This window comes from Pan paniscus, chromosome 1 (assembly GCF_029289425.2).
Source record: "Pan paniscus chromosome 1, NHGRI_mPanPan1-v2.0_pri, whole genome shotgun sequence".
NCBI lineage: Eukaryota > Metazoa > Chordata > Mammalia > Primates > Hominidae > Pan > Pan paniscus.
Genome location: NC_073249.2, coordinates 55,564,913 through 55,592,368, shown reverse-complemented (window position 1 = coordinate 55,592,368; position 27,456 = coordinate 55,564,913). Strand labels below are relative to the sequence as shown.

Here is a 27,456-nt window from a genome sequence, read left to right as displayed (position 1 = left end):
CTTCTAGATTATTTTGAAATGTACAATATATTGTTGTTAACTTCAGTCACCCTACTGTGCTATTGAACATTAGAACTTATTCCTCCTATCTAATTATATATTTGTGCTCATTAGCCTGCCTCACTTCATCCCCCAAACTTCCCCCCAACACACCCTTCCCAGATTCTGGTATCTATTGTTCTACTATCTACCTCCAAGAGATCAAATTGTTTAGCTCCCACACGTGAGTGAGAACATGTGATATTTGTCTTTCTGTGTCCTGTTTATTTCACTTAATGCTATTTAAATATATGTATTAAACACCATAGATTACATATTAAAATTATCCAATAGTATGAAGATTCATTCCAGGAGTTTACTTTTTCCATATTTTTAATTTCTTTCTTTGTCCAACAATGATAAACATATCCCCCATTAGCTATAATATTTTTATTTAATATTATAATACAAATGAAGTACATGATTTAGATTCTCTAACCCATACTACTATGAGAAATTAATCTGCTATCTAGACTTAAATGTAAGTTTACAGTTCTTTGATCGTTAACCTAAAGCACGAGCAATTTTCAAGCTACTGTATTACATTTGCTGATTTCTGTTGGTCAAGGCAAGGCAAATCCAATGTAAACGGGAAGGAAATTTCACAAGTGCATGGATACAGAGAAGTGTGATGCATTGAGTGGAGGTATTGCTGCAACAATCTAGCACAATGTGTTCCTGTACCCAGTGATTAACAACTCCTCATGGGGAATATATAGTCACCCCTTCCTAAGATACCTAAAGTTTTACTTAATCATGGCGTCAGTCTCACCATACGTGATTTTGTGAGTACATCAAGTCTGGATGTAGGTGAGGCACTTCTGAGGTAGCTACTTGATATGGTTTGGCTCTGTGTCCCTGCCCAAATCTCACATTGAATTGTAATCCCCACCTGTCAGGGCAGGGACCTGGGGGAGGTGACAGGATCATGGGGGTGGTTTCCCCTATGCTGTTCTCATGATAGTGAGTGAATTCTCATGAGATCTGATGGTTTAAAAGTGTGTGGCAGTTTTTCCCCTCTCATTCTCTCTCTCTCCTGCTCCTTCTCGGTAAGACATGCCTTGTTTCCCTTTTGCCTTCTGCCATGGCTGTAAGTTTCCTGAGGCCTCTTCAGCCATGGGGAACTGTGAGTCAATTAAACCTCTTTTCTTTATAAATTATCCAGTCTCAGGTGGTTCTTTATAGCAGTATGAAAATGAACTAATACACTATTTATTCAATGACCCATGAAGTAAAATGTCAAGTTATTCAGCCCACATATGCCCAAACAATGATCTCACTCTGTGGTAAGAAGGATTTTAAGATGGCCCGTAAGATTCCCACATCCTGGTATACATGCCCTAAATAATCCCCTCTCATTTCATGTAAATTGGACCTATGACTATGATGAACTATATCTCTTATGAATAAGTTATTCATCAATTAACTTTTAGTTAACTAAAAGGAATGTTACCCTGAGTGGATCTGGTCTAAACAGGTCAGACATTTAAATGACAGGGATGCATTGAAGAGACGCACTCCTGCTGGCATAGAAGGAAGCCAACTATATTTGTAAAGAAGACTATGTAGCAGGAAATTATAACTCGCCTCTTGGAGTGAGGCCTTTCATTTTATGATATGAGAAACTGAATTCTGCCAACAAACAGTGATTGTGGAAGAGACAGCTGAGCCTCAGAAGAAACCCAAGCCCCAGCCAACACTTGAGTTTAGCCTGGTGAGACTCTGAGCAGAGGCCTCAGCTAGGTGGACACCCAGACTCCTAACCCATGGACAGTGTGAGAAAATAAATTGTTTTGTGTTAGGGCGATGGGTCTGTGGTAATTAGCCCAGCTTTCTCTGTCATTTTTTATTCTACCTTTGGGCCTTCCTTCATTTTTTATGACGTGGTTCATATTTTCAGGAAAGCAACCCTCTGAGTCTACAGTATGCATTTCAAAAGTGGGGCCAGAGGCCTCATTTAATTTGAATTTCCTCCGTCCCTTAGAGTCCAAGCTGGAAGGAGTTTTAGTATGACATTTATTTAAATAACTTTGTTTTTTCAGTGAATTTGGGGAGGATTCATTCTATGCTCCAAAAGTCACATCCATAATTCATTTTATGACAAACTTCTCTCCTTTAAGAGTGTCAGTTTAATGTGTGACAATATTCATATGATTTTTTAGGAGCCAGTTTGTTAAGCTGGGAAGATCTATCAGGCATAGCCTTAAATGGTTTTGAGGTTTGAAGAAAAGGCCTTACTCTGACATCCTTGCTTTAACCTTTAGCTTGAGACTACTTATAAGTTCCAGAGATATGCTGTAAAACATATTGCCTATAGTTAATATATGGTATTGTGCACTTAATTTGTTAAGAGGGTATGCATATCTCATGCTAAATGTTCTGACCACAAAACATACACAAAGAACATTTCGAGGTGATAGTGGTATTTTTTTTTTTACCTTGGTTACGGTGATGGCATGAGTTTATGCATATGTCCAAACTCATCAATTTCTATACATTAAATATATGCAGATATTTGTGTATCAGTCATACTCAAATAAAGACGTTTTGAAAATCATTGCCAGGTTGAGAGACTGAGGATGAAAAGCTTTATTTTCCAAACCAACAAGTCATTGCATAGCTAAAAGAAGCCACATGTTACTTTGCATTTCTGCCAGAACATGTCTTTAGTCAGATACACCAGTCATTAGGTACAGTTAATGTCATCCAAGGTCCTACTGCAGGAATTATGTTGGCCAATTGTTCTGCCTTTACACACATGGGTTCTCACCATCCCAGCCTCCAACAGTGGTTTCCCCACAGCTCTGACAGAGACAGTAACAGTTTGTTGCAATTCCACAGCCTCAGACTTTGGGTCTCCTCCCTGCTTTTCTTTGCTAGTATCAGTCTCCTAGCTTTTCTTTCAGCCTCCATCTGCCAGCTGACCTCAAAGCAAAGTTGCATGTTCTAACTTTTTGTTATGACAGCACACCAAGGTACTATTTCTATTTCAGATGTGCATTTGTAATTACACACATACACATAACATACACATACCAAAATTTAGTAGCGGAAAACAAGGACAACATTATTGTCTCCTGATTCTATGAGTCAGCAATTTGAGCTGGACTCAATTGGATGTTTCTACTGTTGCGCTCTACAAGAGGCTCTCACATAGCTGCAGTCATGTGGTGGCTTATTTGAAGCTTGATGGCCTGAGGTGGCCACACTTCCATAGTAGGTGGTTAATGTTAGATGTTATCTGAGTAAAATGTCTACAGCTTATTAGCCTGGACTTCTTCACCTGTTGGAAATGTTTTTAGGGCATAAGTAAGTCCCAATGCAAAAAGAGTTTTTTAATATCTATTTTTGTATTACATTTGATTTTGTTCTATTGGACAAAGCAAGTCACATGGTCAAACTCAGGTTCAATGGGGAGGTGACTAGACAGGACATACATCGATAGATATAGAAAGGGTCATTGGGGGTCACTACTCTGACAGCTTTCAGAGTCTGGGAATAAATAGGAATACCCTTTAATGGTAAGATGATGAGTTGAAAATGCTATGGCTCCTAGTGACACTATATAAAATTTCTGGTACCATGCCTGGATTTGTTATTTGTGTCTTTCAGTGCAAACTGGACCATCTGATTACCCTCAAGGAGGTCACCTTTGTTACAAAATATTTTTTTCTAGACCACCACCAAGTCTGATCTAATTTTTATCCTGATTTCCTATTGGGTTGCATTACTGAGGTCCAGCAATTATATCATTTGATTCCGTGTGAATTTCTAGAGGTACTCTCACTCTTTTGTAGAACACTTTATTCCAAGGATGTCCTGATGTAACTTTCTTCTGTTCCCTCAGGTGCAGAGTGCTTTTTCCACCAAAGAAGAGACATTGTACTCTTTTTGGGGTTATATTAACGACTGTGAGTATCTTCCCCAAAATAATTTATATTCTCTTTAGAAAGAAAGATTTCTGAGCAACTTCATATGATAATAAACCTAATTTAACTTTAAGAATCATATTTTCGAATAAGTAGGCTTGAAAGTATCCTTTCCTATTTCTGCCATGATTTCCTAATAAAAATTCTGAGCTACTGACCTACTTATAAGAATTAACTTGTAACATAAATCAGTCCAATCAATTCATGTCCTCAGTGTATCTCAAACTAAGTCAGAATAAAGGAGCCACTTTTGTCTTTAGTAATGTAGATATTAGAAAATAATCCTTGAAATACCACTAGTCATATCATCTTCTGCACACTGAGTGATGATGAGAGTTTGAGCACACAGAAAAATAATGAAGATAATATAGAGGAAAGAAAATTCTAATGACTTTGGAGTCACTTGTTCTGTTCAATTCCAGGGGTTACTATTTATTTTTTTCTAGATACATTTTCTAATAATTACACTTTTATATATTTGGAAATGTATTTTTCTGTGTTACTTGCAAAGAACATTGTTCTTGATTAATATAAAAGCCCAATAAAATCATTAATTCCAGGGATAAAGAATTCCACTAGAGAGATTATAGCAATAAAAGTTTAATTATAATTATATATTACCTAAAACTAATGACATTTTTATGGTATATACAAGGTTTATGTTTTCACATGGTATGTTCATTCTCATTTCATACCCTTTTTGCAGAATTCACCTCTCTGTCCTCCTCAATGCCATCTGTCTTTTGTTTGGTCTCCCTGATGTTAGTCACGAAGTCTGCTTAGAAGGATTTGTGTCTTACTTTGATATAGGTTCTATACTCAATGCTAGGGAACAATCATTGGCAAGATGTGTCTCCTTTACTCAAAGAGGTTTTATTGGTCTATGTTTGGAAAAGAGACATACAGTCATTAGAATGCAATATTGTGAAAGTTGACAAGGGAAATTCTTGGGGTTATGGGAATCTTCAATATCTTTATTGAGAAATACAGATATATACATTTATCAAATCTCATAAAATGATGAATTTGTAGTATTTTATTGTGTATAAATTATGCCTCAATAAAAGTTCATTGTAATGTGCTGAAAGAATAAATGATAAAGAAGCATATGTTTTCTGATGACAGTTTTGCACCAATTCCTTTTTATTTTTACTTTTCCTCCCTTTAGGTTTCTTACTATGGCCTTCGATAAATCGTAACTCCAGGCTTAAATTTGATCAAATATTCTTCTAGTGGGTCATGAGGCTATTGAGTGTCACAACAAAAGATTTCCATTTAATTTTGTAATATGCCTGATTGATAATAAGGAAAAAATATATTAAAAATGAAAACTAGGAAAAGATGTAAAGTCAGTGAGTAATTTTGGGAGATAATACAGGAAATAATTGATAAATAGTAAATTGAGACTGAGGAAATAAGAGTCAGAAAAACTATACAGGTTAAACTTCATTCTATAAGTGTTTAAACTTTAGCTTAGGCAGTCTGCATTTTTGTTTTTGATCTATTTTACGGATAATCCTTTGAAAATTTATCATGATCTTTCCTTTAATAAAATAAGTAGAACTCAGAATACAATAAAGTAACTCCAAGTTAAAACTACAGCAATTTAACCACCATCTGGAAAAGTGACCCTGTCTATGACCTCCACAGTTACACTTTACTATGCTCCATGCTCTTTGATGTGGAGCTAGAACCTCACACCAAGAAGTGATTTATATGCAGAAAAAATGATATCCACACATCTCTAGGGAACCATATTCATTTATTAATTCACTGTGCATGTTTCTTTAATAAGAAGTTCAATAAAATAAGTGTACAATACTTACATATTTATTTTCCAAATAATTTTTAGATGCAGATTTCAACTTTCCAATTTGTAGCAAGATTTAAGTACCAGAGCATAGATTTTAATTTTAGTTATTAAAGTATTGTTGACATCTTCAACACTATCTTTTAAAAGTACCTTATATTTTATTATAATATTTCTCTAGCATGGTTTTTGAACTTACTTATATTCATTTACATATTATTATTACCTCAAAAAAGCTATATGCAGGGCTTGCTGCAACTTTAAAAATGTTATATATGTGGAAATATATATTTTTTAAATGGCTGCATTGAATTGGCAAACCCAAGCTTTCCTGTTCTCATTTGCCAATGCCAGCCTTTGCTTTAAGCAACCAAATGTCTAAGGCTGTCAAAATTAGAACAATGACAAGGCAAATGAATCTGGATTTTCAGTTCACCCTAGACAGCAACAGCAACTGCTTTTGGAAACATTTTATAGATTTAGGTGTGTAAGAATAGATCTTGAAAGATGCTTTTCTTCTTCATAAGAAATAATCTTGAAGTTGAAACTTGTCCCCAAAGACCTGATGCTTTCAATATTTCCTCTTCTATATACTTAAAGATAAAATAAATTTGAATAAAACAATATTATTTGTAAATTATTATGAAATAATCACCATAGAGCTTCCATTTCCTTGTTTTTAATTTCTACTTGGAAAATTTTTGAACTTATTTGAGAAGCGTCTCATATTTTAATTGAACTCACAAAATGCAGATATTAAGTGATTTATCAAATCAGATTTGCTTATGCAATTACTGTTAGAATTTTTCAAAGTAATTTACTTAAAATATCTTAAGAAAAATGCAAAGTAATATAATAAAAACAGACCAGAATTCCTCTCTCAAATTATTATTATATGGGAAAAAATAGATTTTCTTTTTTTAATTATACTTTAAGTTTTAGGGTACATGGGCACAACGTGCAGGTCTGTTACATATGTATACATGTGCCATGTTGGTGTGCTGCAACCATTAACTCGTCATTTAACATTAGGTATACCTACTAATGCTATCCCTCCCCTAGCCCCCTACCCCACAATAGGCCCCAGTGTGTGATGTTCCCCTTCCTGTGGCCATGTGTTCTCACTGTTCAATTCCCACCTATGAGTGAGAACATGTGGTGTTTGGTTTTTTTGTCCTTGTGATAGTTTGCTGAGAATGATGGTTTCCAGCTTCATCCATGTCCCTACAAAGGACATGAACTCATCATTTTCTATGGCTGAGTAGTATTCCATGGTGTATATATGTGCCACATTTTCTTAATCCAGTCTATCATTGTTGGACATTTGGGTTGGTTCCAAGTCTTTGCTATTGTGAATAGTGCCGCAATAAACAGACGTGTGCATGTGTCTTTATAGCAGCATGATTTATAATCCTTTGGGTATATACCCAGTAATGGGATGGCTGGGTCAAATGCTATTTCTAGTTCTAGGTCCCTGAGGAATCGCCACACTGACTTCCACAATGGTTGAACTAATTTACAGTCCCACCAACAGTGTAAAAGTGTTCCTATTTCTCCACATCCTCTCCAGCACCTGTTGTTTCCTGACTTTGTAATGATTGCCATTCTAACTGGTGTGAGATGGTATCTCACTGTGGTTTTGATTTGCATTTCTCTGATGGCCAGTGATGATGAGCATTTTTTCATGTGTCTTTTGGCTGCATAAATGTCTTATTTTGGGAAGTGTCTGTTCATATCCTTTGCCTACTTTTTGATGGAGTTGTTTTTTTCTTGTAAATTTGTTTGAGTTCATTGTAGATTCTGGATATTAGTCCTTTGTCAGATGAGTAGGTTGCAAAAATTTTCTCCCATTCTATAGGTTGCCTGTTCACTCTGATGGTAGTTTCTTTTGCAGTGCAGAAACTCTTTAGTTTAATTAGATCCCATTTGTCAATTTTGGCTTTTGTTGCCATTGCTTTTGGTGTTTTAGACATGAAGTCCTTGTCCATGCCTATGTCCTGAATGGTATTGCCTAGGTTTTCTTCTAGGGTTTTTATGGTTTTAGGTTTAACATTTAAGTCTTTAATCTATCTTGAATTAATTTTTGTATAAGATGAAGGGATCCAGTTTCAGCTTTCTACATATGGCTAGCCAGTTTTCCCAGCACCATTTATTAAATAGGGAATCCTTTCCCCATTGCTTGCTTTTCTCAGGTTTGTCAAAGATCAGATAGTTGTAGATATGTGGCATTATTTCTGAGGGTTCTGTTCTGTTCCATTGGTCTGTATCTCTGTTTTGGTACCAGTACCATACTCTTTTGGTTACTGTAGCCTTGTAGTAGAGTTTGAAGTCAGGTAGCATGATGCCTCCAGCTTTGTTCTTTTGGCTTAGGATTGACTTGGCGATGCGGGCTCTTTTTTGGTTCCATATGAACTTTACAGTAGTTTTTTCCAATTCTGTGAAGAAAGTCACTGGTAGCTTGATGGGAATGGCATTGAATCTATAAATTACCTTGGGCAGTATGGCCATTTTCATGATATTGATTCTTCCTACCCATGAGCATGGAATATTCTTCCATTTGTTTGTATCCTCTTTTATTTCATTGAGCAGTGGTCTGTAGTTCTCCTTGAAGAGGTCCTTCGCATCACTTGTAAGTTGGATTCTTAGGTATTTTATTCTCTTTGAAGCAATTGTAAATGGGAGTTGACTCATGATTTGGCTCTCTGTTTGTCTGTTATTGGTGTATAAGAATGCTTGTGATTTTTGCATGTTGATTTTGTATCCTGAGACTTTGCTGAAGTTGCTTATCAGCTTAAGGAGATTTGGGGCTGAAACGATGGGGTTTTCTAGATATACAATCATGTCATCTGCAAACAGGCACAAATTGACTTCCTCTTTTCCCAATTGAATAACTTTTATGTCTTTCTCCTGCCTGATTGCCCTGGCCAGAACTTCCAACACTATGTTGAATAGGAAAGAGTAAATGCTTCAGTTTACTTTATATCTAAAGTCTGTCCTCTGCAAGATTTTCAAAATCATTGCAACAGGGAGAATCAAAAGCAAATTGTGAAACAAAATAATTTCATGTAACTTTATAGACCAACCATTTTGCAAGTGATTGATTGGCTGAAATTTTTTGTAATATGTTTAAATCAACACTATTACAGAGTTAAGGGAAGGCTTATGGTGTTTTTATTTTACTTTAAAAGGGCAAATAATGTTTTTGGAATACTCTTTCATAATTTTTTACAAGTATTTATTTGCAAATGTATTGATTGCAGACAATTCTAAGCTGTATATATATTCTTCTATGATAGATAATGCTATATTATTTTGAAATAATATAACCAACAAATTTTGGTTGCTATCACTCAATTTGCTATTTTCTGGTGTTTGCAGTACCTGTTACTGTGTAACAAGCGACGCTAAAATTGAATGGTCTAAACCATTTTATTATTCTTATGGTATCTCTGAGTTACAGATTCAGAAATGGGACAGTGAAGACAGATCTTGTCACCTTCATAATGTTTGGGGCCTCAGCTGTAATCGCTGGTTAAAATACTTGCAGCTGGGCAATTCAATTCCATGTGGCTTGTTTTACTTACTTACATGTTTGGCTCCTACTGGGATGGCTGAGGACAGGCGGTGTTGACTGGGGTATTCCAGCAAATAATGTGGATGCTGAAGAGTGTATATGACAAAGTTTCATTATTCAGCTTCTACAGTTTTGCTGGAATACTTTCTCTGGGAATACTTCCTGTTAGAGCCCTGAGACTGCCATACTGGGAGGCCACATACACTCCAGTCAATAGTCCCTACTGTACCCATTCTACAACCATCCCAGCTGATGATCCAAAGCACCATAGTGGATGCATCTTCAAAATAAAATGAAATCATCTATAACTGATAATGATATCTGAACAATTTGTAATGTGTATAATTATTGAAAAGATACTTCAAAAACTCAAGTCCTATTTGCTGTTAATTATTGTCAACTATGTTAAAGCCATTAATTCAATAATTGTGATTGTTATTCCTTCTGATAAAGCAGATTATTACTAAAATTGTGAAACTATTGGGGAAATTCAGCCAGATATCGGGCGAAATTCACCCCTGATATTTCATGTAGGTTCTTTTCTATATTCTCTAAGTGTCAGTCAGTCTGAGAAATAAAGGGACAGAGTACAAAAGAGAGAAATTTTAAAGCTGGGCGTCCAGGGGAGCCATCACCTGTCGGCAGGTTCCGTGATGCCCCCTGAGCGGTAAAACCGCAAGTTTTTATTAGTGATTTTCAAAAGGGGAGGCAGTGTGTGAATAGGGTGTGGGTCACAGAGATCACATGCTTCACAAGGTAATAAGATATCACAAGGCAAATGGAGGCAGGGCGAGATCACGGGACCACAGGACAGGGGTGAAATTAAAATTGCTAATGGAGTTTTGGGTCTGCATTGTCATTGATAACATCTTGTCAGGAGACAGACAGGGTTTGAGAGCAGACAAGTGGTCTCACCAAAATTTATTAGGTGGGAATTTCCTCATCCTAATAAGCCTGGGAGTGCTATGGGAAACTGGGGCTTATTTCATCCCTATAGCTCGACCATAAAAGATGGCCGCCCACCGAAGCAGCCATTTCAGAGGCCTACCCTCAGGGATGCATTCTCTTTCTCAGGGATGTTCCTTGCTGAGAAAAATAATTCAGTGATATTTCTCCCATTTGCTTTTGAAAGAAGAGAAATATGGCTCTGTTCCGCCCGGCTCACCAGCAGTCAGAGTTTAAGGTTATCATCTCTCTTGTTCCCTGAACATTGCTGTTATCCTGTTCTTTTTTCAAGGTGCCCAGATTTCATACTGTTCAAACACACATGCTCTATAATTTGTGCAGTTAATCATCACAGGGTCCTGAGGCGACATACATCCTCCTCAGTTTACAAGATGACAGGATTAAGAGATTAAAGTAAAGATAGGCATAGGAAATCACAAGGGTATTGATTGGGGAAGTGATAAGTGTCCATAAAATCTTCACAATTTATGTTCAGAGATTGCAGTAAAGACAGGCATAAGAAATTATAAAAGTATTAATTTGGGGAACTAATAAATGTCCATGAAATCGTCACAATTTATGTTCTTCTGCCACGGCTTCAGCCGATCCCTCCGTTCGGGGTCCCTGACTTCCCACAACAGAAACTACTAATTTTTTAAATTTTATATTTTGTCCAAAAAATAATTAACAATCTTTTCATATTTTATGCTGTCTACCTTAATTATTTGTGTGGCTTAGACATTGCACTATTTTAGTATTGTTATTCTTTCTTCTTTCCAAATAGATACTACTCTGTTTCCTCTTTATCTTTCTTTTTAATTGTTGCCAGACAGAAAAGTTTTCTGTGGAATTTCCTTTTGAAGAAAATATCTGTTCTCTCATCTTCTCTTAAAAGGTATTTTTTTTAGTTTATTTCATTCTACAAATATCATTTTCATTTAAATACAAAATTTCCTTTTTGACAGGTAACAGTTGAATATTTTAAATAAGAAAGATATATGTATGGTATGGCTTGTCTGATGCTAAACTCAGGGATGAGGAGGTGCAACACATGTCACATTTCTGCAAAACCTGATGATGGCAAACAGAAGAAAGGTAGATGGTGTCCAAGATTCTCTTTTAGGAAGTGTTCAGATATGGCATCTCGTAAGTGTAGACAGGTTTTATTTGATATGTTAATTGATATTTTATAGAAATAATGCTTATAAGCTCATTCTAAAAGTGAAAATCACATGAAATAGTCCCCAAAAAGCCACAAAATGAAATGACCCCATTAGTTAGAAGATAAACAAAGGATTCTTCAGAAAATGAGTGATTTTAATAAATTCCTAGAAAAAAGAGATTGAGAGGACAATAATGAATGAAACAAAGCCATTCATAGCCTGAAATATGCTAATGAGGGGGCAGCAATGAGGGAAAAAACAAAAACAGAAACAAAAATTAATCTACACAATAAATCTTGAGTCTTCCTTTTTGAGATTTGGAGGTAAAATAAGAGTCAGTAGAGGGAAGTGGGCCTTAAAATAGGTCAGCTGACTAAAGATATGTACATGGAAAGCTAAGTCAGTATGATCCTTTTTCTCATTAAACTTTAATATCTGTCTTTAGCAGTTCTCGCATATTTTTGACATTTTCCCTATTAAAGTAAAAATCTCTTATTTCTTACCTTTCTGGTATGGAACTGTGCTATATCTTCTTGGCATATAATCATTCTTCTCTCTGTGTGTGTGTGTATGTGTGTGTGCATATGTGTGTGTGTCTCTCACACACACACATGCACACAAACACATACAGTCCCCATTATTCCCAATTATAGGAATACTGACTGTTCATGGCTCATAAGCCTCAGAGGCAGGGAACTGCCTCAACCAAGTTTATGTCCTTTGGATTGGGCAGTGCATAGCTCATAATTAGCTGATATGGAGGTACAAAGGCATGACCTCCTTCTTTCAATTCAGGACAACTCTGCCCACCCTCAATGTTCCCCAGGTTTGGATGTGCTTCATTGGAATCCTTAGTACTTTTCATTCCCTCTTTGTTCAGTCCTCATCTCCTGGAAAACATATCACTCAAGAGCACTTCACAATAGTCCCTTTAAAAACAGGATATTCTTATTCTTTTTTATTTTTTTTCACCTAAGGTGATTCTTGGAAGGTTGCCTCAGAGCCAGTGGGGTCTCCAAAGATCCTTTCAGAGGATTTGCAAGGTCAAAATATTTTCACAGCAATAGTAATCTCTTATATGTTCCTTTCACTCTTAACTTTCCAATTTATACTCCCATGTGGAGTTTTACAGAAGATACCTGAATTTATGCTTGTATGCACTTGTGTTTTCTGAAACGTTTAAGCTAGTAGATTTATAGTATAACTATGTGATTTTTCAAAGATTAAACTCAGTTATCAGTATTTCAACTATGACCTATCTATCTATCATCTATCTAGGTAATCAGTTATCTATCCAATTATACCTGTTGCAATCCCTGTAAAATCATTATTATCCAATAAATTATTATTTTGTAATTCTAAAAATTCTCTTATTGTCTTGTTTCATCATAGTATTTTTTATACTTTTTAAAAAATGTCAAAAATCTTGTCTAAAATTTATCACTTTAGTAATGATTTATTCAACAATAAAATTCATTTTATTTTGGATGAATTAGGATGAATTATTAGCTTAATAAAATATTAGAAAAAGTACTTTCTCAACATATAGCTGTATCACTTATATCTAAAAATGCTAGAAAAAAAGATGAACTGATATAATACAGAATTCTCTGATGTATGGAAGGGAAATGCTGAAAAACTTCTAATAAATAGAAACAAAATTATTAACAAGATGGCTTTTCTTGTCATTGTAAATATTAATAATTTCCATGATTGTTTCTTATACAGCAGAATGCATTCAAATAATATATGGTGCTAAGTTTCAATGTCACATCAAATCCAATCATTTCAGTATTTAAAAATTTAAAAAAGAAAAATGATAAATGTAGATGTGATACGCTCTTAAATAACCAATAATTTTGATGAGAATTGCATTAAATTTGTAGATTGCTTTTGGCAATATGGTCATTTTCACAATATTGATGCTACCCATCTATGAGCATGGAATGTTTATCCATTTGTTTGTGTCATCTATGATTTCTTTCAGCAATGTTTTGTAGTTTTCCTTGTAGAGGTCTTTCACCTCCTTGGTTAGGTATATTCCTAAGTAGTTTCTTCTTCTTATATATATATTTCGCAGCTATTGTAAAGGGGTTGAGTTCTTGATTTGATTATCAGCTTGGTCACTATTTGTGTATAGAAGAGCTACTGATTGGTGTACATTAATTTTGTATCCGGAAACTTTGCTGAATTCTTTTATCAGTTCTAGGAGCTTTCTGGAGGAGTCTTTAGTGTTTTCTAGGTAAACGATCATATCATCAGCAAACAGTGACAGTTTGACTTCCTCTTTACCTACTTGGATGCCCTCTCTTTCTTTTGTCTGATTGCTCTGGCTAGGACTTCCAGTACTATGTTGAAGAGGAGTGGTGAGAGTGGGCATCCTTGTCTTGTTCCAGTTCTCAGAGGGAATGCTTTCAACTCTTCCCCATTCACTATTATATTGGCTGTGGGTTTGTCATAGGTGGCTTTTATTAAATTGAAGTATGTCTCTTGTATGCCTATTTTGCTGAGAGTTTTAATCATAAAGGGATGTTAGATTTTGTCAAATGCTTTTTCTTTCCCATCAGCATACCACCATCATTCTTCACAGAATTAGAAGAAAACACTTCTAAAATTCATACGGAATCAAAAGAACCCTCATAGTCAAAGCAAGACTAAGCCAAAAGAACAAATCTGAAAGCATCACATTACCTGATTTCAAACTATACTATAAGGCCACAGCAACCCAAACAGCATGGTAGTAGCATAAAAATAGTCACAAAGACCAATGGAACAGAATAGATAACCCAGAAATAAACCCAAATACTTACAGCTGACTGATCTTTGACAACGTAAACAAAAATATAAAGTGGGTAAATGAAACCCATTTCAACATATGATGCTGGGATAATTGGCTAGCCACATGTAGGAGAATGAAACTCAATCCTTATCTCTCTCACCTTATAAAAATATCAACTCAAGATGGATTAAAGACTTAAACCTAAGACCTGAAGCTATAAATATTCTAAAGGTAATATTGGAAAAAACCCTTCTAGACATTGGCTTAGGCAAGGATTTCATGACAAAAACCCAAAAGCAAATGTAATAAAAACAAAGATAATTTGCTGGGACTTAAATACATGTAAGAGCTTTTGCACAGCAAAAGGAACAGTAAGTGGAGTAAACAGACAACCCAAAGAGTGGGAAAAATCTTTACAATCTATACACCTGATAAAGGACTAATATCCAGAATCTACAATGAACTCAAACATATCAACAAGAAAAAAACAAACAATCCCATCAAAGAGTGAGCTAAGGACATCAATGGACAATTCTCAAAAGAAGATATGAGGCTGGGCGCAGTGGCTCACGCCTGTAATCCCAGCACTTTGGGAGGCCAAGTCAGGCAGATCATGAGGTCAAGAGATCAAGACCAGTCTGGCCACCATGGTAAAACCCTGTCTCTACTAAAAATGAAAAAATTAGCTGGGCATGGTGGCACACACCTGTAGTCCCAGCTACTCAGGAGGCTAAGGCAGGAGAATTGCTTGAACCAGAAGGTGGAGGTTGCAGTGAACCGAGATCACACCACTGCACTCCAGCCTGGCCACAGAGCAGGACTCCATCTCAGAACAACAACAACAATAGCAACAACAACAAAAAAGATATGCAAATGGCCAACAAACATAGGAAAAAATGCTCAACATCACTAATGATCAGGGAAATGCAAATCAAAACCACAGTGAGATACGACATTACTCCTGCAAGAATTAAATAATAATTAAATTTTTTATTAAATAATAATTAATTATTTAATAATTAAATAAAATAAATAATTACTAAATTAAATAATAAAAATATTAGATGTCGGCATGGAACAGGGAACAGTTCTACACTGCTGGTGGGAATGCAAACTCATACAAACACTATGGAAAACAGTGTGGAGATTTCTTAAACAACTAAAAGTAGAACTACTATTTGATCCAGCAATCCCACTACTGGGTGTCTACTCAGAGGAAAAAACGTTGTTATACAAAAAAGATACTTGCACACGCATGTTTACAGCAGCACAATTCACAATTGCAAAAATGTGGAACCAACCCTAATGCCCATCAATCAATGAGTGGATGAAGACACTGTGAGATATATATATAGTGTATATGTATACACTATATATGTATATATACACATATACATATACATAGTGTATATGTGTGTGTGTGTGTATATATATATATATATATATACACAATGGAATACTACTCAGCCATAAAAATAAATGAATTAATGGCATTCATAGCCACCTGGATGAGATTGGAGAATATTATCCTAAGTGAAGTAACTCAGGAATGGAAAACCAAACATCATATGTTTTCAGTCATAAGTGGGAGCTAATCTATGAGGATGCAAAGGCATAAGAATGACACAATGGACTTTGGGAACTTGAGGGAAAAGAGTGGGAAGGGAGTGAGGGATAAAAGACTACAAATAGGGATCAGTGTATACTACTCAGGGGATGGGTGCACCACACTCTCACAAATCACCACTAAAGGGCTTACTCATTTAACCAAACACCACCTGCTCCCCAATAACTTATGGAAATAAAAAATTAAAATACATTTAAAAACCCCAACAATTGTTTGTTACATATTTTCAACTACAAATTAAGGAGCCAGAAAAGCAGCTCAGAGAGTAAGTTGTCATTGGCTAGAGAAGCAACAAAATAGTTGAGAAACTATAATTTATTCCTTAGTTGACACAACAGAAACATTGCTGAATGAAAGAATCAGTAAAGCAAATCATAGCACTGCCACCACTTTTCAGTATTACAGTAGCTTGTCAATTTAACGATTTAGCTGCAAACAGCAAGTTAATATTTGATCTATGGATAGATTTACAAATATGGCTGGACTTGCTGTTTTGCTTGCTTCTTTCCATTCAGTGTCGGTCCCAAATTATCACTGAAGAAAATATATATGTGTATTGGTGTGTGTGGGGCGTGGGATGCTGAGCAACAAGAACTAAAGACTGCTGACATAATCAAATGTTAAGTAGTTTTTTAATCTCCTGATTTATCCTAGGACCACTCTATTAACATTTGCTCTGATGGTGATAAAGCAATAGTGGTTAAACTGTTGATTCCTTTACACAAAACAAGACAGTGACACTGAACTGTATTAGGAGTCATTGTATTCCTTACTGCCACACATTGGCTGATTAAAAAGAAAAAAAAATCTAGTTTCACTTAAAAATGTCCCAAAAGAAAGTGAACATTACTACATTTTATTAAATTTAGACACTTGTTAGCATATGCCTATTTTTAATATGCCTACTGAGATTTAATTGCCATAGCATAAACTGCACATATTTAGAGCAGGCAGTTTAATAATTTTTGACATATATAAAGCATTATAAAACCATTACTACAATAAAGACAATGAGCAAATCTATCAGCCCCAAAACTGTCCCCATGCTCTTGAGTAATCACTCTCACCTTTCCAAGCCACCTGTCCCTTTCCCAGTCCCCTGGCAACCAATGTTTTCTTCATTATAGTTTGCATTTTCTACAATTTCATGTAAATGTAATTTTATAGTATATGCTTTTTGCTTTTCTTACATGCAGAGTTATTTTTATATTCATGTTGTTGTGTGTGTCAACATTTCATTCAATTTTATTGCTGAGTATTCTGCTGTTGTATAATTATTTTACATTTTGTATATCCAGACACCTGTAATGGGGCATTTGATCATTTAATTTTTTTCTTTTACAAATAAAGCTGTTATGAAAGTTTATAAACACAATTTGATCGGCTATGTGCTTTTAATTTTTGCTGGGTAATACCTAGGAGTAGAATGGCTGGATCACATAGAAGGTGTATGGTTAACATTTTAGGAAACTGCCAAACTGTTTTTCCAGGGAATTGTATAGTTTTACATTCCCATTAATAATGTATAAGAGTTCCAATGCCTCTGCATCTTCACCAACACTTGGAAGTTCTTTAAAAATTAGACATTCAAGTAGGTGTTTAGGGGTTTCTCATATTGTACTTTTAATTTGCACATTGCTAATGAAGAATGTTGATGTTGAGTATCTTTCCATGTGCTCATTTGCCATCTGTATATCTTCCACCAGTGAAGTAAATGCCCAAATCACTGACTATTTTTTATATGGTGATTTTGTTTCTTATTGAAGTTTGAGAGCTCTTAATATATTTTATATATAAATCTTTCATCAGATGGGTGACTTGAAATCATTTTCTATCAGTGTCTGGACTTTTTATCTTATTTATGATGTATTTTGAAAAACAGAATTTTTAAAATTTTGATGAAGACAAGTTTATCATTTCTCTTCTTTAAGAAACTGCCACTTGATGGCAAAGAACATGAACAGACAGACACTTTTCAAAAGAAGAGATACACACAGCCAACAAGCATATAAGAAGTGCTCAACGGCACTAATCATTAGAGAAATGCAAATCCAAGCCACAATGAGTAACATCTTGAATCAGTCAGAGTGGATATTATTAAAAAGTTAAAAAGTGACAGATGCTGATAAGGCTGTGGAGAAAAGGAAATGCTTATACACTGCTGGTGGGAATGTAAATCGTTTCAGCCATTGTGGAAAGCTGTGTGATGATTTCTCTAAGAACCTAAAACACAAGTATCACCTAAGTCAGCAATCCCATTATTGGGTATATACTTTAAGGAATATAAATTGTTCTTCCATAAAGACACATAAACATGCATGCTTACTGCACCACTATTCACAATAGCAAAGACATGGAATCAACCTTAATGCCCATCAACAGTAGACTAGACTACAAAAAAAAAAAAAAAGTGGTGCATATACACTATAGAATACTACATAGCCATAAAAAAGAACAACATCATGTCCTTTGCAGCAACATGGATGGGGCTGAGGGCCACAATCCTATGCGAATTAACGGAGAAACAGAAAACCAAGTACCACTTATAGAGGAGGCCATTATCCTGGGCAAACTAACAAAGGAACCAAAAATCAAATATCACACGTTCTCACTTATAAGTCAGAGCTAAACATTAAATACAAACATGGATGCAAAACAGGGAACGGAATGACTGACAGATGTTGAGGCCTAACTGAGGGTGGAAGGTGGGAGAGGGGAGAGGATTGAAAAACTACCTGTTGGGTACTATACTTATTATCTGGGTGACAAAATAATCTGTACACCAAACCCTCATGACATGTAATCTACCTATATAAAAAACCTGCACATGTACCCCTGAACTTAAAAGTTAAAAAAAAAAAAACCTGCCACTTGATATACTTTGGTATATCACATCAAAAAACAATATCTAAAATTATATAAAAAGACTATTAAAATACTATAAGAGTTTCTTTATATACTTCAAACACAGCAAAATGTTAAATGTGGAAGCAGATACAAAAAGTCAGCTGTCTGTCTTCTATTAAGCTGGATGTTAAAGATACTTCCAAAAATGTAACTTAATGCCAGTCTTCTCACTATTTCTTTGGAAAATACAGCTTTTTAAATAAAATATATCTTATATTAATACATAGCAGGCTTATTATTGTTTTAGATAAATTAAGACATACATATTTTTTAAATTTTCTCAGTTCAAATTACCAATGTGGTAAATATATATATATATATTTCATATAAACAATATTTCTTAGTCTCAATAATTTTCAAATGTGTAAAGGATATTAAAATCAATAAGTTCAGGAAACAGTAACTTAAGACAAAAACCACATGGGATAGAGATATCATTGTTTCCCTTCTACTCATAAGGAAATTATCAGATAAGTGAAGGAATTTGTCTAGTGTCTTTCATCTAGAATGAGCTAGAGCTTGGATTTTAAACAAGACTTTGATTTAGAAAATAGTTTTAGCATGTACTAAAAAATTAAATATATAAAGAGAAAGAAAAATAGATTTAAAAAGTAATGGTATATTAAAATCTGATACTGAGGGAGAAGGGGAATAATAATATCAAATTATTAGACTATTTTTTGAGTGAAAGGCGCTTTCAGCAAAGGTCTATACTTTTTCATCCCAGCCTATTCTTCAGTAATTTCTGGAAGATTTTATTTTTATTGTTTTGGTTCTAATATTGATTTTGGAATTATTTTTCACTTTATTGTATGTTATTTCTAGGTTTCTCTGTCAAAGTTTCATTGAGAGAAGTTAAGACAGGATAATTTGCTTGAAGCTACTGATGGCTTCAGGAAATTTAAAGGGCCTTTTTCTTTACTGATGTTCTGTTATTTATTTTCTTCCATCAATTTCTCTTTCCTTTAAGCATTATTCTTTCATCTGGCACATTAAGTGCTCTTAGTTTTCTGAGGGCTTGCTATAGCAATTGTCTGGAAAACTTCAAATTCCTTCTCTAAGCTTCACTTTTCAACGTTATTTCTTTTCCTGATGACTTTAAATCTTGTTCTATTGTCTCAATATCCTTTCTTAGCTTGGGTATTAATAACTTGTCATTAATAATTTGTTACGGAAAACTGATAAAATGATTTCTGCCTCCTTCTAATACATGTATTTTGATACAAATTTTAGGTAATTTACATTTCTGAAATGAATGTGATTTTTGGATATCATTATAATTACCATAAATCTTGCCATTTACTAGTAGATTCTAGCATTCATTATGCTTATTTTTTGGTAAAATTTTTATTAAATTTAAAATCTATCTTTTTAAAAATGTGTGCTGAATTCTTAATGAATGCCAGACAGTGATCAAACATTGAAGAGACAATAGTAAAAGCAGCAGACTTTGATAGAGCTTACATTCAAATAATCATAGACAAAAACAATTAAATTAATTTAAAAAATTAAATAAATACTATTATTGTAGCTAGTCATAATTATAATATCATCAGAAAAGTAAAACAGAAAAAGTCATGTGGCTAAATGACAGTAAGCTATTCTTTTGTAGACAGGGCAAAAAAGGTCTTTCTGGGAAATTTTAAGTGAAAAGTAAACAGGGTGAAGGAGCCAGTTGAAGGGGAGAAAATCTTCCTAATCAGAGATCACAGTGCACAGGTCTATTTGCAAAACTAACTTGGATGCTCAAAGGCAAAAGGAAACTAATCTTGCCAGATTACAATTGCTAGAGTCAGGGGATAAATTCAATAGACGTATAACAGCTAGATCATATAGAGGCTGACCAAAATAAGAAATGTGGACTGTACTCTAAGTGCAACGGGAAGCCATGAGAGAGTTTAGAGAAAAAGTGACATGATTTAATTTGAAGCTATAAGGATTGTTCAAGCTTCTTTGTGGATAATAGACTGTAAAAAGGGAAGGGGAAAATCAGGAAGATCATTTAGGAGTGTAAACCAAAAGTATCTGAGATAGGTCTTGATCAATTTAGAAAGTTTATTTTGCCATGGTTGAGGACATGCCCATGACACAGCCTCAGGAGGTCCTAATGACACGTGCCCAAGTTTGATGGGGCACAGCTTGGTATTATACAGTTTAAGGAAACTTGAGACATCAATCAATACATGTAAAATGTACATTGATTCGGTCTGGAAAGGTGGCACAACTCAAAGAAGGGGCTTCCAGGCCATAGGTAGATTCGAAGATTTTCTGATTGGCAATTGATTGAGTTATTATGAATAAAAAGGAATGTCTGGATTATGATAAGGGGTTGTGGAGACCAAGTTTTTATCACGCAGATGAAACCTCCAGGTAGCAGGCTCCAGAGATAATCGATTACATTTACAATTGTAAATGTTTCTTATCAGATTTAAAGAGTCTGTTGTAATTCCAAAAGCGAGGAGGGTATAATGACGCATGTCTGGCTCCCCCTTCCCATCATGGCCTGAACCAGTTTTTCAGGTTAACTTTGGAATGCCCTTGTTGAGAGGAGTCTTCAGATGGTGAGAGGGCCTAGGATTTTATTTTTGGTTTGCAGAGGGATAAGTTCACTCCAGAGAAGATCTGCTGTTAGCTTGAATTAGGTTAGAAATAAAGAGAGCATAGTAGTGGAAATCAGGATATATTTTGCTCAAAGAAGCTTGTTGAGAATTGATTCAGACTGACAACATAGGGTTTTGGCCCTATGTATCTAGAGGAATGGTAATGCCATTAAATGGGATGGGAGAACTGGAGTTGCAGGCATTGAAAGCAGTGTTTGTTATTTAATCTAATCTATTAAGGCAGACATGACTATAGCAAGTACATTCAGAATTTACCCATATAATCAATTTAAAATGAAGAAAAAGCAGTACAGTTCCAAGTATGCTCATGTGAGCCTCTGCTAATTTTTATGGTATGTTGACATAACTTGCAATTTATGATAAATTATTTCACTTCTTTAAGATTTTGTTTTTGGTTAATTTTCAGTAAAATACTCAACTATCAGAATATAAGTTTTTTTAATGATTATTACATTTCAATTCTCACCCTTTAATGAAATAAACTTATTTCCCTTAAGAAAGATTAGACCATTTAGAATTTACAATTCATTCAATGACACATTTCTTTCAATATTAAGCTTAAGCTTCAAGATATATTTGATTCCTCAGTGAGCGGGTGTGACCGTTTTAAATGTACTTATCACTTGAAAACATTCCACATTTTCTTTTTATTTTTAATATAGTTACCATGGTAACCATAGCTGTTTCTTGATATTTTGCCTCAAAAAAACAGCCATGTCATTTTAGACAGACATGTTGGGGAACAGCATTTCTCAATCTCTCTACATCTTTTTCTCTTTATTATGATGATAATATAATGTAATGATAATTTTAAAATTCTGACTATATAATGTCAACTTTTCTTGCTCCTGGGTTTGTGGTATGTCTTTGTTCTATTTGCTTCATGTTGCTATAATGTAAATATTAAATAACTACCTGATTTTATCACTTAAGCAATAGTCATTCTATTAGAGTTGCGTGGTGTGAAAATTGACTACCAGTGTGAGCTAGAACCTTGGATCAAACTACATAATGAGTAGTTATATAAATTATTTGCAAAGCCTGTAACAATGGTGACAATTGTTGCTAAAATGCTCTGAATATTTAACAGTTGAACTGTGTAATGTGCTGTATATACAAGTCTAAACTTTTAAACTTTAAAATTTGTGTCCTGTTGCAAGATTTCCATTTTATCTGAATAATTTTCTATTTAAGCTAATTTTAGCTAAGTTTTAAATCCTTTTTTAACAGAAAACCTGTTACAGAAGACACCTGCTATTTGATTATTCAATATGTCTCTTACCTTTTAAGACTGAAACTTGATTTTCTTTAGAGTGGCATTATCCCAGCTTCTTTAGGACAGAAAGATTGCTAAGCTATAAGAGGCTGAGTTGTCAGTACTTCTAGGAAATATTCATAAAAGATCTTAACCCAACTCTGAGGTACACCTTTCTGCTATTTTCCTCTTCATCTTACATATGTTCTATGTCAATGGCCTCATGCCTCAGCAGCAACATTGGGCCATGTGGTCCTTTGAGCATAGAAACCTTGGGCTAAAGATGGCCAGAAATAAAGAAAACAGACTGAGTTCCTTATGTAACTCTGGAGCCCACATGGCAGCTCTGTACTATCTACCTCTGGATTTGATGGGATATATATATATTATATGTATAATATAAGCCTTTGTGGATTAAGTCATAAAGATTTCTTTTATTAGGTTGACACAAAAGTAATTGCGATTTTTGTCATTACTTGTAACATATGTTGGCAAATATAAATTGTTGTACCTTGTATAATAAATCCAGTTGTTTAGTGTATATGATTTTTTATATTCAGCATCTGGTGTTAATGTTAATAATTCTCTGTGAGGCTAGCTTTATTTTTATTCTATATGAGCTACCTTGAATATTTTCATTAAACCCTAACAGCTCTATGAAGCATATTATTATCTCAATTGTGGAGATGAAAAGAACAAAGCAATAGAGTGGTTAAGGATTTTTTTCCAGGTCATATGTCTTCTGGAATACTGAGTTGTCATTTGAATCCACCTAGCTTGACTAGCGGCCACATTCTCACCAAATGGTTTTACCTAATGCTGTTATGGATTAAATGTGTTCCCTAAATTGTATGTGTTGGAAATGTAATCCCCAAATTTACATGTTGATTGGAAACGAGGCCTTTGGGAGGTAATTATTATTAGATAAGGACATCAGGGTGAGGTGCCCATGGTAGGGCTGATGGCTTTATAAGAAAAGAAAGAGAGACATTGGATGACATACATGTTCTTGCTCTCTTGCCATCTGATATCTTCTGCCGTTTAGTGACACACCAAATAATAGCCTCTTGATCTTGAACTTCTCAGCCTCCCAAACTATAAGAAAAGAAATTATTTTCCTTATAAATTACCCAGTCTGTGGTATTCTGCTGTGGCAAAGAAAATGGACTAAGATGTATGCCTTCTAGACAGTTTTAGATTTGATTGAAATTAAGCCCCCAAATGAAGTTTTTAAAAGAGTATTTTCTTGCTAAAGAGAACTAGCTAAAAATTAAATTAATAAGATCACAATGATATGTAATGTTACTTAACAGCCTATTATTTTATTAACTAGTTCCACAAACATTTTTTTTATTGTTTAAAGTATAGTGATTCAAGAAAAGAAGCTGGTGAAAGAAAAATAAAAGAAAGTTTCTTCTCTTAATAGATTTACCATTAATTGTCTACAGATCAAAATAGCAAAGCAAAATTCGGTCACAAGAAGATTAAAACTAAAGAAAAATAATCATAACATTTTAAATCAAGAAATAAAATTTTAGAAACTCCTCTGACCATCTATGAGATTTAGCAAAATGGGTCCTTTGGTGTCAGAAATATTAACATTTCTTGAGTGAACACAGTCTACTGGAAGATAGGCTAAGTTCAGTATAGAAGTTATTAATTCAAACAACATTACGCCTAGGTGCAATGCTGTCTTCATTTATAGATGGAGACATTGAGAACTAACGGGATACTTCTTGTATTCAAATGCAGATTCCATAAGACTAGAAATACTCTCTTGTTTCATGCTATATTGCTTATCCTAAAATAGTATTTTTCACATAGTAAATATTCAATATCATCAGCTGTAAATAAAATCACATACCTGAGAAGAGATGGAGTTGCCTGAATAACTCTGGCTTGTCTAACTCTAAATGCAAGTTTTGTTTTGTTTTGTTTTGTTTTGTTTAATGGAGACGGAGTCTAGCACTGTCGCCCAGGCTGGAGTGCAGTGACGCGATCTCAGCTCACTGCAAGCTCCGCCCCCCGAATTCACGCCATTCTCCTGCCTCAGCCTCCCAAGCAGTTGGGATTACAGGTGCCCACCACCATGCCCAGCTAATTTATTGTATTTTTAGTAGAGACAGGGTTTCACCGTGTTAGCCAGGATGGTCTCGATTTCCTGACCTCGTGATCCGCCCATCTCGGCCTCCCAAAGTGCTGGGATTACAGGCGTGAGCCACCGCGCCTGGCCTGTACAATGCAACTTCTAAATCACTATTCAATAGTTAAATTTGAGAGAAGTTAAAAATAGGATTCAGGAGAGACAGTTTAAAAATAGATACTAACATAATAGATAATTATCATGCCTAGATATTTCTTCTTGAGTAGGAACCCTTGACAATTAAAAGAAAGCCAGGAATTTTAATGCCAAGTTAATGTTGAACAAATTAGGCACACACATACATAACTTAGTCCACAGGTATAGACAGTGATGCACACACACACACACACACACATGCTCATACATATCTGCAGAGTTTTTGTGTTATTGTTTTAAAAAAATTGAAAGAGGATAATTATGAAGATTACCTTTTAAACTTGTGTTTCGCCTGTGACTCTGCCTTTTTTGCCTCTGTTAACAGAAATCTGAGAAATTAGAAATGCATTTGCTGAATTGAAGAACCCATTAGAGACTCTCAACAGGAGAATGGGTCTTGCTGAGGAGTCAGTGACCTCTCAGGCCAGCTATTTGAAAATACAAAGTCAGAGGAAAAAAACGAAAAAAAGAATGAAAATGAATTAAGACTGCCTACGAGATACAGAAAATTACCTCAAAAGACTAAATCTGAGTTATCAATGCTCAAAAGGGAATCAAACAAGAGCAAGTGGTAGAAAGTTTTTTCAAGGAAAGAATAACAGAAAACTTACCAACTCTTGAGATAGATATACATATCTAGGCACAGGAAGATCTGAGAGCACCAAGCACATTCAACTCAAATAAGAATACCATAAGACACTGAATAATCAGACTGTCAAAGGTCAAGGACAAAGAGAGAGTACTAAAGGCAGCAAGAGAAGAAAAGCAAATAACATATAAAGGAATTCCAATCCATCTGGCAGCAGATTTCACAATAGAAATCTTACAGGCCAGGGGGAAGTGGAACATGTTCAAAAGCTCAAAGAAGAAAACTGATATGAAAGAATACTGCATTCAGCAAAATTATCCTTCAGATATGAAGGAGAAATAAAGTTTTTCCAAGACAATCAAAAACTGAGAAAATTTACCATCGCCAGACCCATTGCAAGAAATACTAAAGGGAGTTCTTCAATCTGAAAGAACTGAAAAAAAAAAACTAATATGCAAAAAGAAAATTTTGCAATGTATAAAACACAATGGTAAGTTTAAGTATAGAGACAAACCCAGAATACTCTATTGCTGTAATTGTGGTGTGCATTCCACTCATAACTCTAGTATGAAGTTTAGAAGACAAATATATCAAAAACCATAGTAGGTTACAGCAACCTGTTAAGAGATAGATAACCAATAAATATGTAAATAGAGACAAGTAACCCAAAATATGAGTCACATAAAGTGTGTGTATATATATATATACACTTTATATATAAGTATATATATACACACTTTATAAGTAAATATATACACACTTTATATATAAGTATATATATATATTTGTATTTTTACCTTTATATCTATTCTTAATTGTGATCTAAGACAAATTTTCATCTAATTGAAAAACATATCTATGAGATGTTTTTGTAAGCCTCATGGCAACAACAATGCAAAAACCTTTAATAGATTAAAAAAAGCAATAAATGAAAACATGTAACCAGAGAAAATCACTTAACCACAAAGAAATACAGGAAGAAAGGGGTCGGGCGCCGTGGCTCACACCTGTAATCCCAGTACTTTGGGAGGCAGAGGCAGGCAGATCACGAGGTCAGGAGATCGAGACCACCCTGGCTAACACGGTGAAACCCCATCTCTACTAAAAATACAAAAAATTAGCCGGCGTGGTGGCAGGAGCCTGTAGTCCCAGCTACTCGGGAGGCTGAGGCAGGAGAATGGCGTGAACCCGGGGGGGCAGAGCTTGCAGTGAGCTGAGATCCTGCCACTGCACTCCAGCCTGGGCGACAGAGAGAGACTCCATCTCAAAAAAAAAAAAAAAAAAAAAAAAAAAAAAAAAAAAAAAAAGAAGAAGAAATACAGGATGAAAGGAAGACAGGAAAAAAGAAAGAGAGGAGTAGAAATCGCAAATAAACCAGAATGCAAGCAACAAAATGGCAGTGGTGAGATCTTACTTATCAATAAGAATGCTGAATGTAAATGATCTGAATACCCTAAGTCAAAGGCGTGAAGTAGCTAAACAGATAAAGAAACATGACCCAACCATATTCTGGCTTCAAGAAAACCAATTCACCCTTAAAAACACACATAGTCTGAAAATGAAGGGATGAAAAAAATAGTCCATGCTACTGGAAACCAAAAAAGAGCAGGAGCAGCTATACATATATTGAATAAAATAGACTACAAAACTAATATTCCAGAAAGAGACAAGGTTAGAAAATGGTGATAAAGGAGTCAATTCATTAGGAGGTTATAATAATTACAAATATTTATGCACCCAACATCAGAGCTTCCAAGTACATAAAGCAAAAAATAATAGATCTAAAGGGAGAGATAGAGTGTAATGCAATAATATTGGGGGATTTTAATACCTCACTCTCAATAATGGACAGATCATTCCGACAGAAAATGAACAAGGAAAACTACACAATATATCTAATAGGCTTAACTGACATTTAC

At 34.8% G+C, this 27,456-nt stretch overlaps 1 long non-coding RNA gene across 1 annotated transcript; it reads left to right on the top strand.

Moving 5' to 3' along the window:
* Positions 1 to 3,886: 3,886 nt before the first annotated feature.
* On the top strand, positions 3,887 to 26,854 carry LOC134729393 (uncharacterized). Its single transcript, XR_010110398.1, has 2 exons — positions 3,887 to 3,950; positions 25,274 to 26,854. It is a non-coding gene; the product is annotated as an uncharacterized LOC134729393 (long non-coding RNA).
* Positions 26,855 to 27,456: the final 602 nt, after the last annotated feature.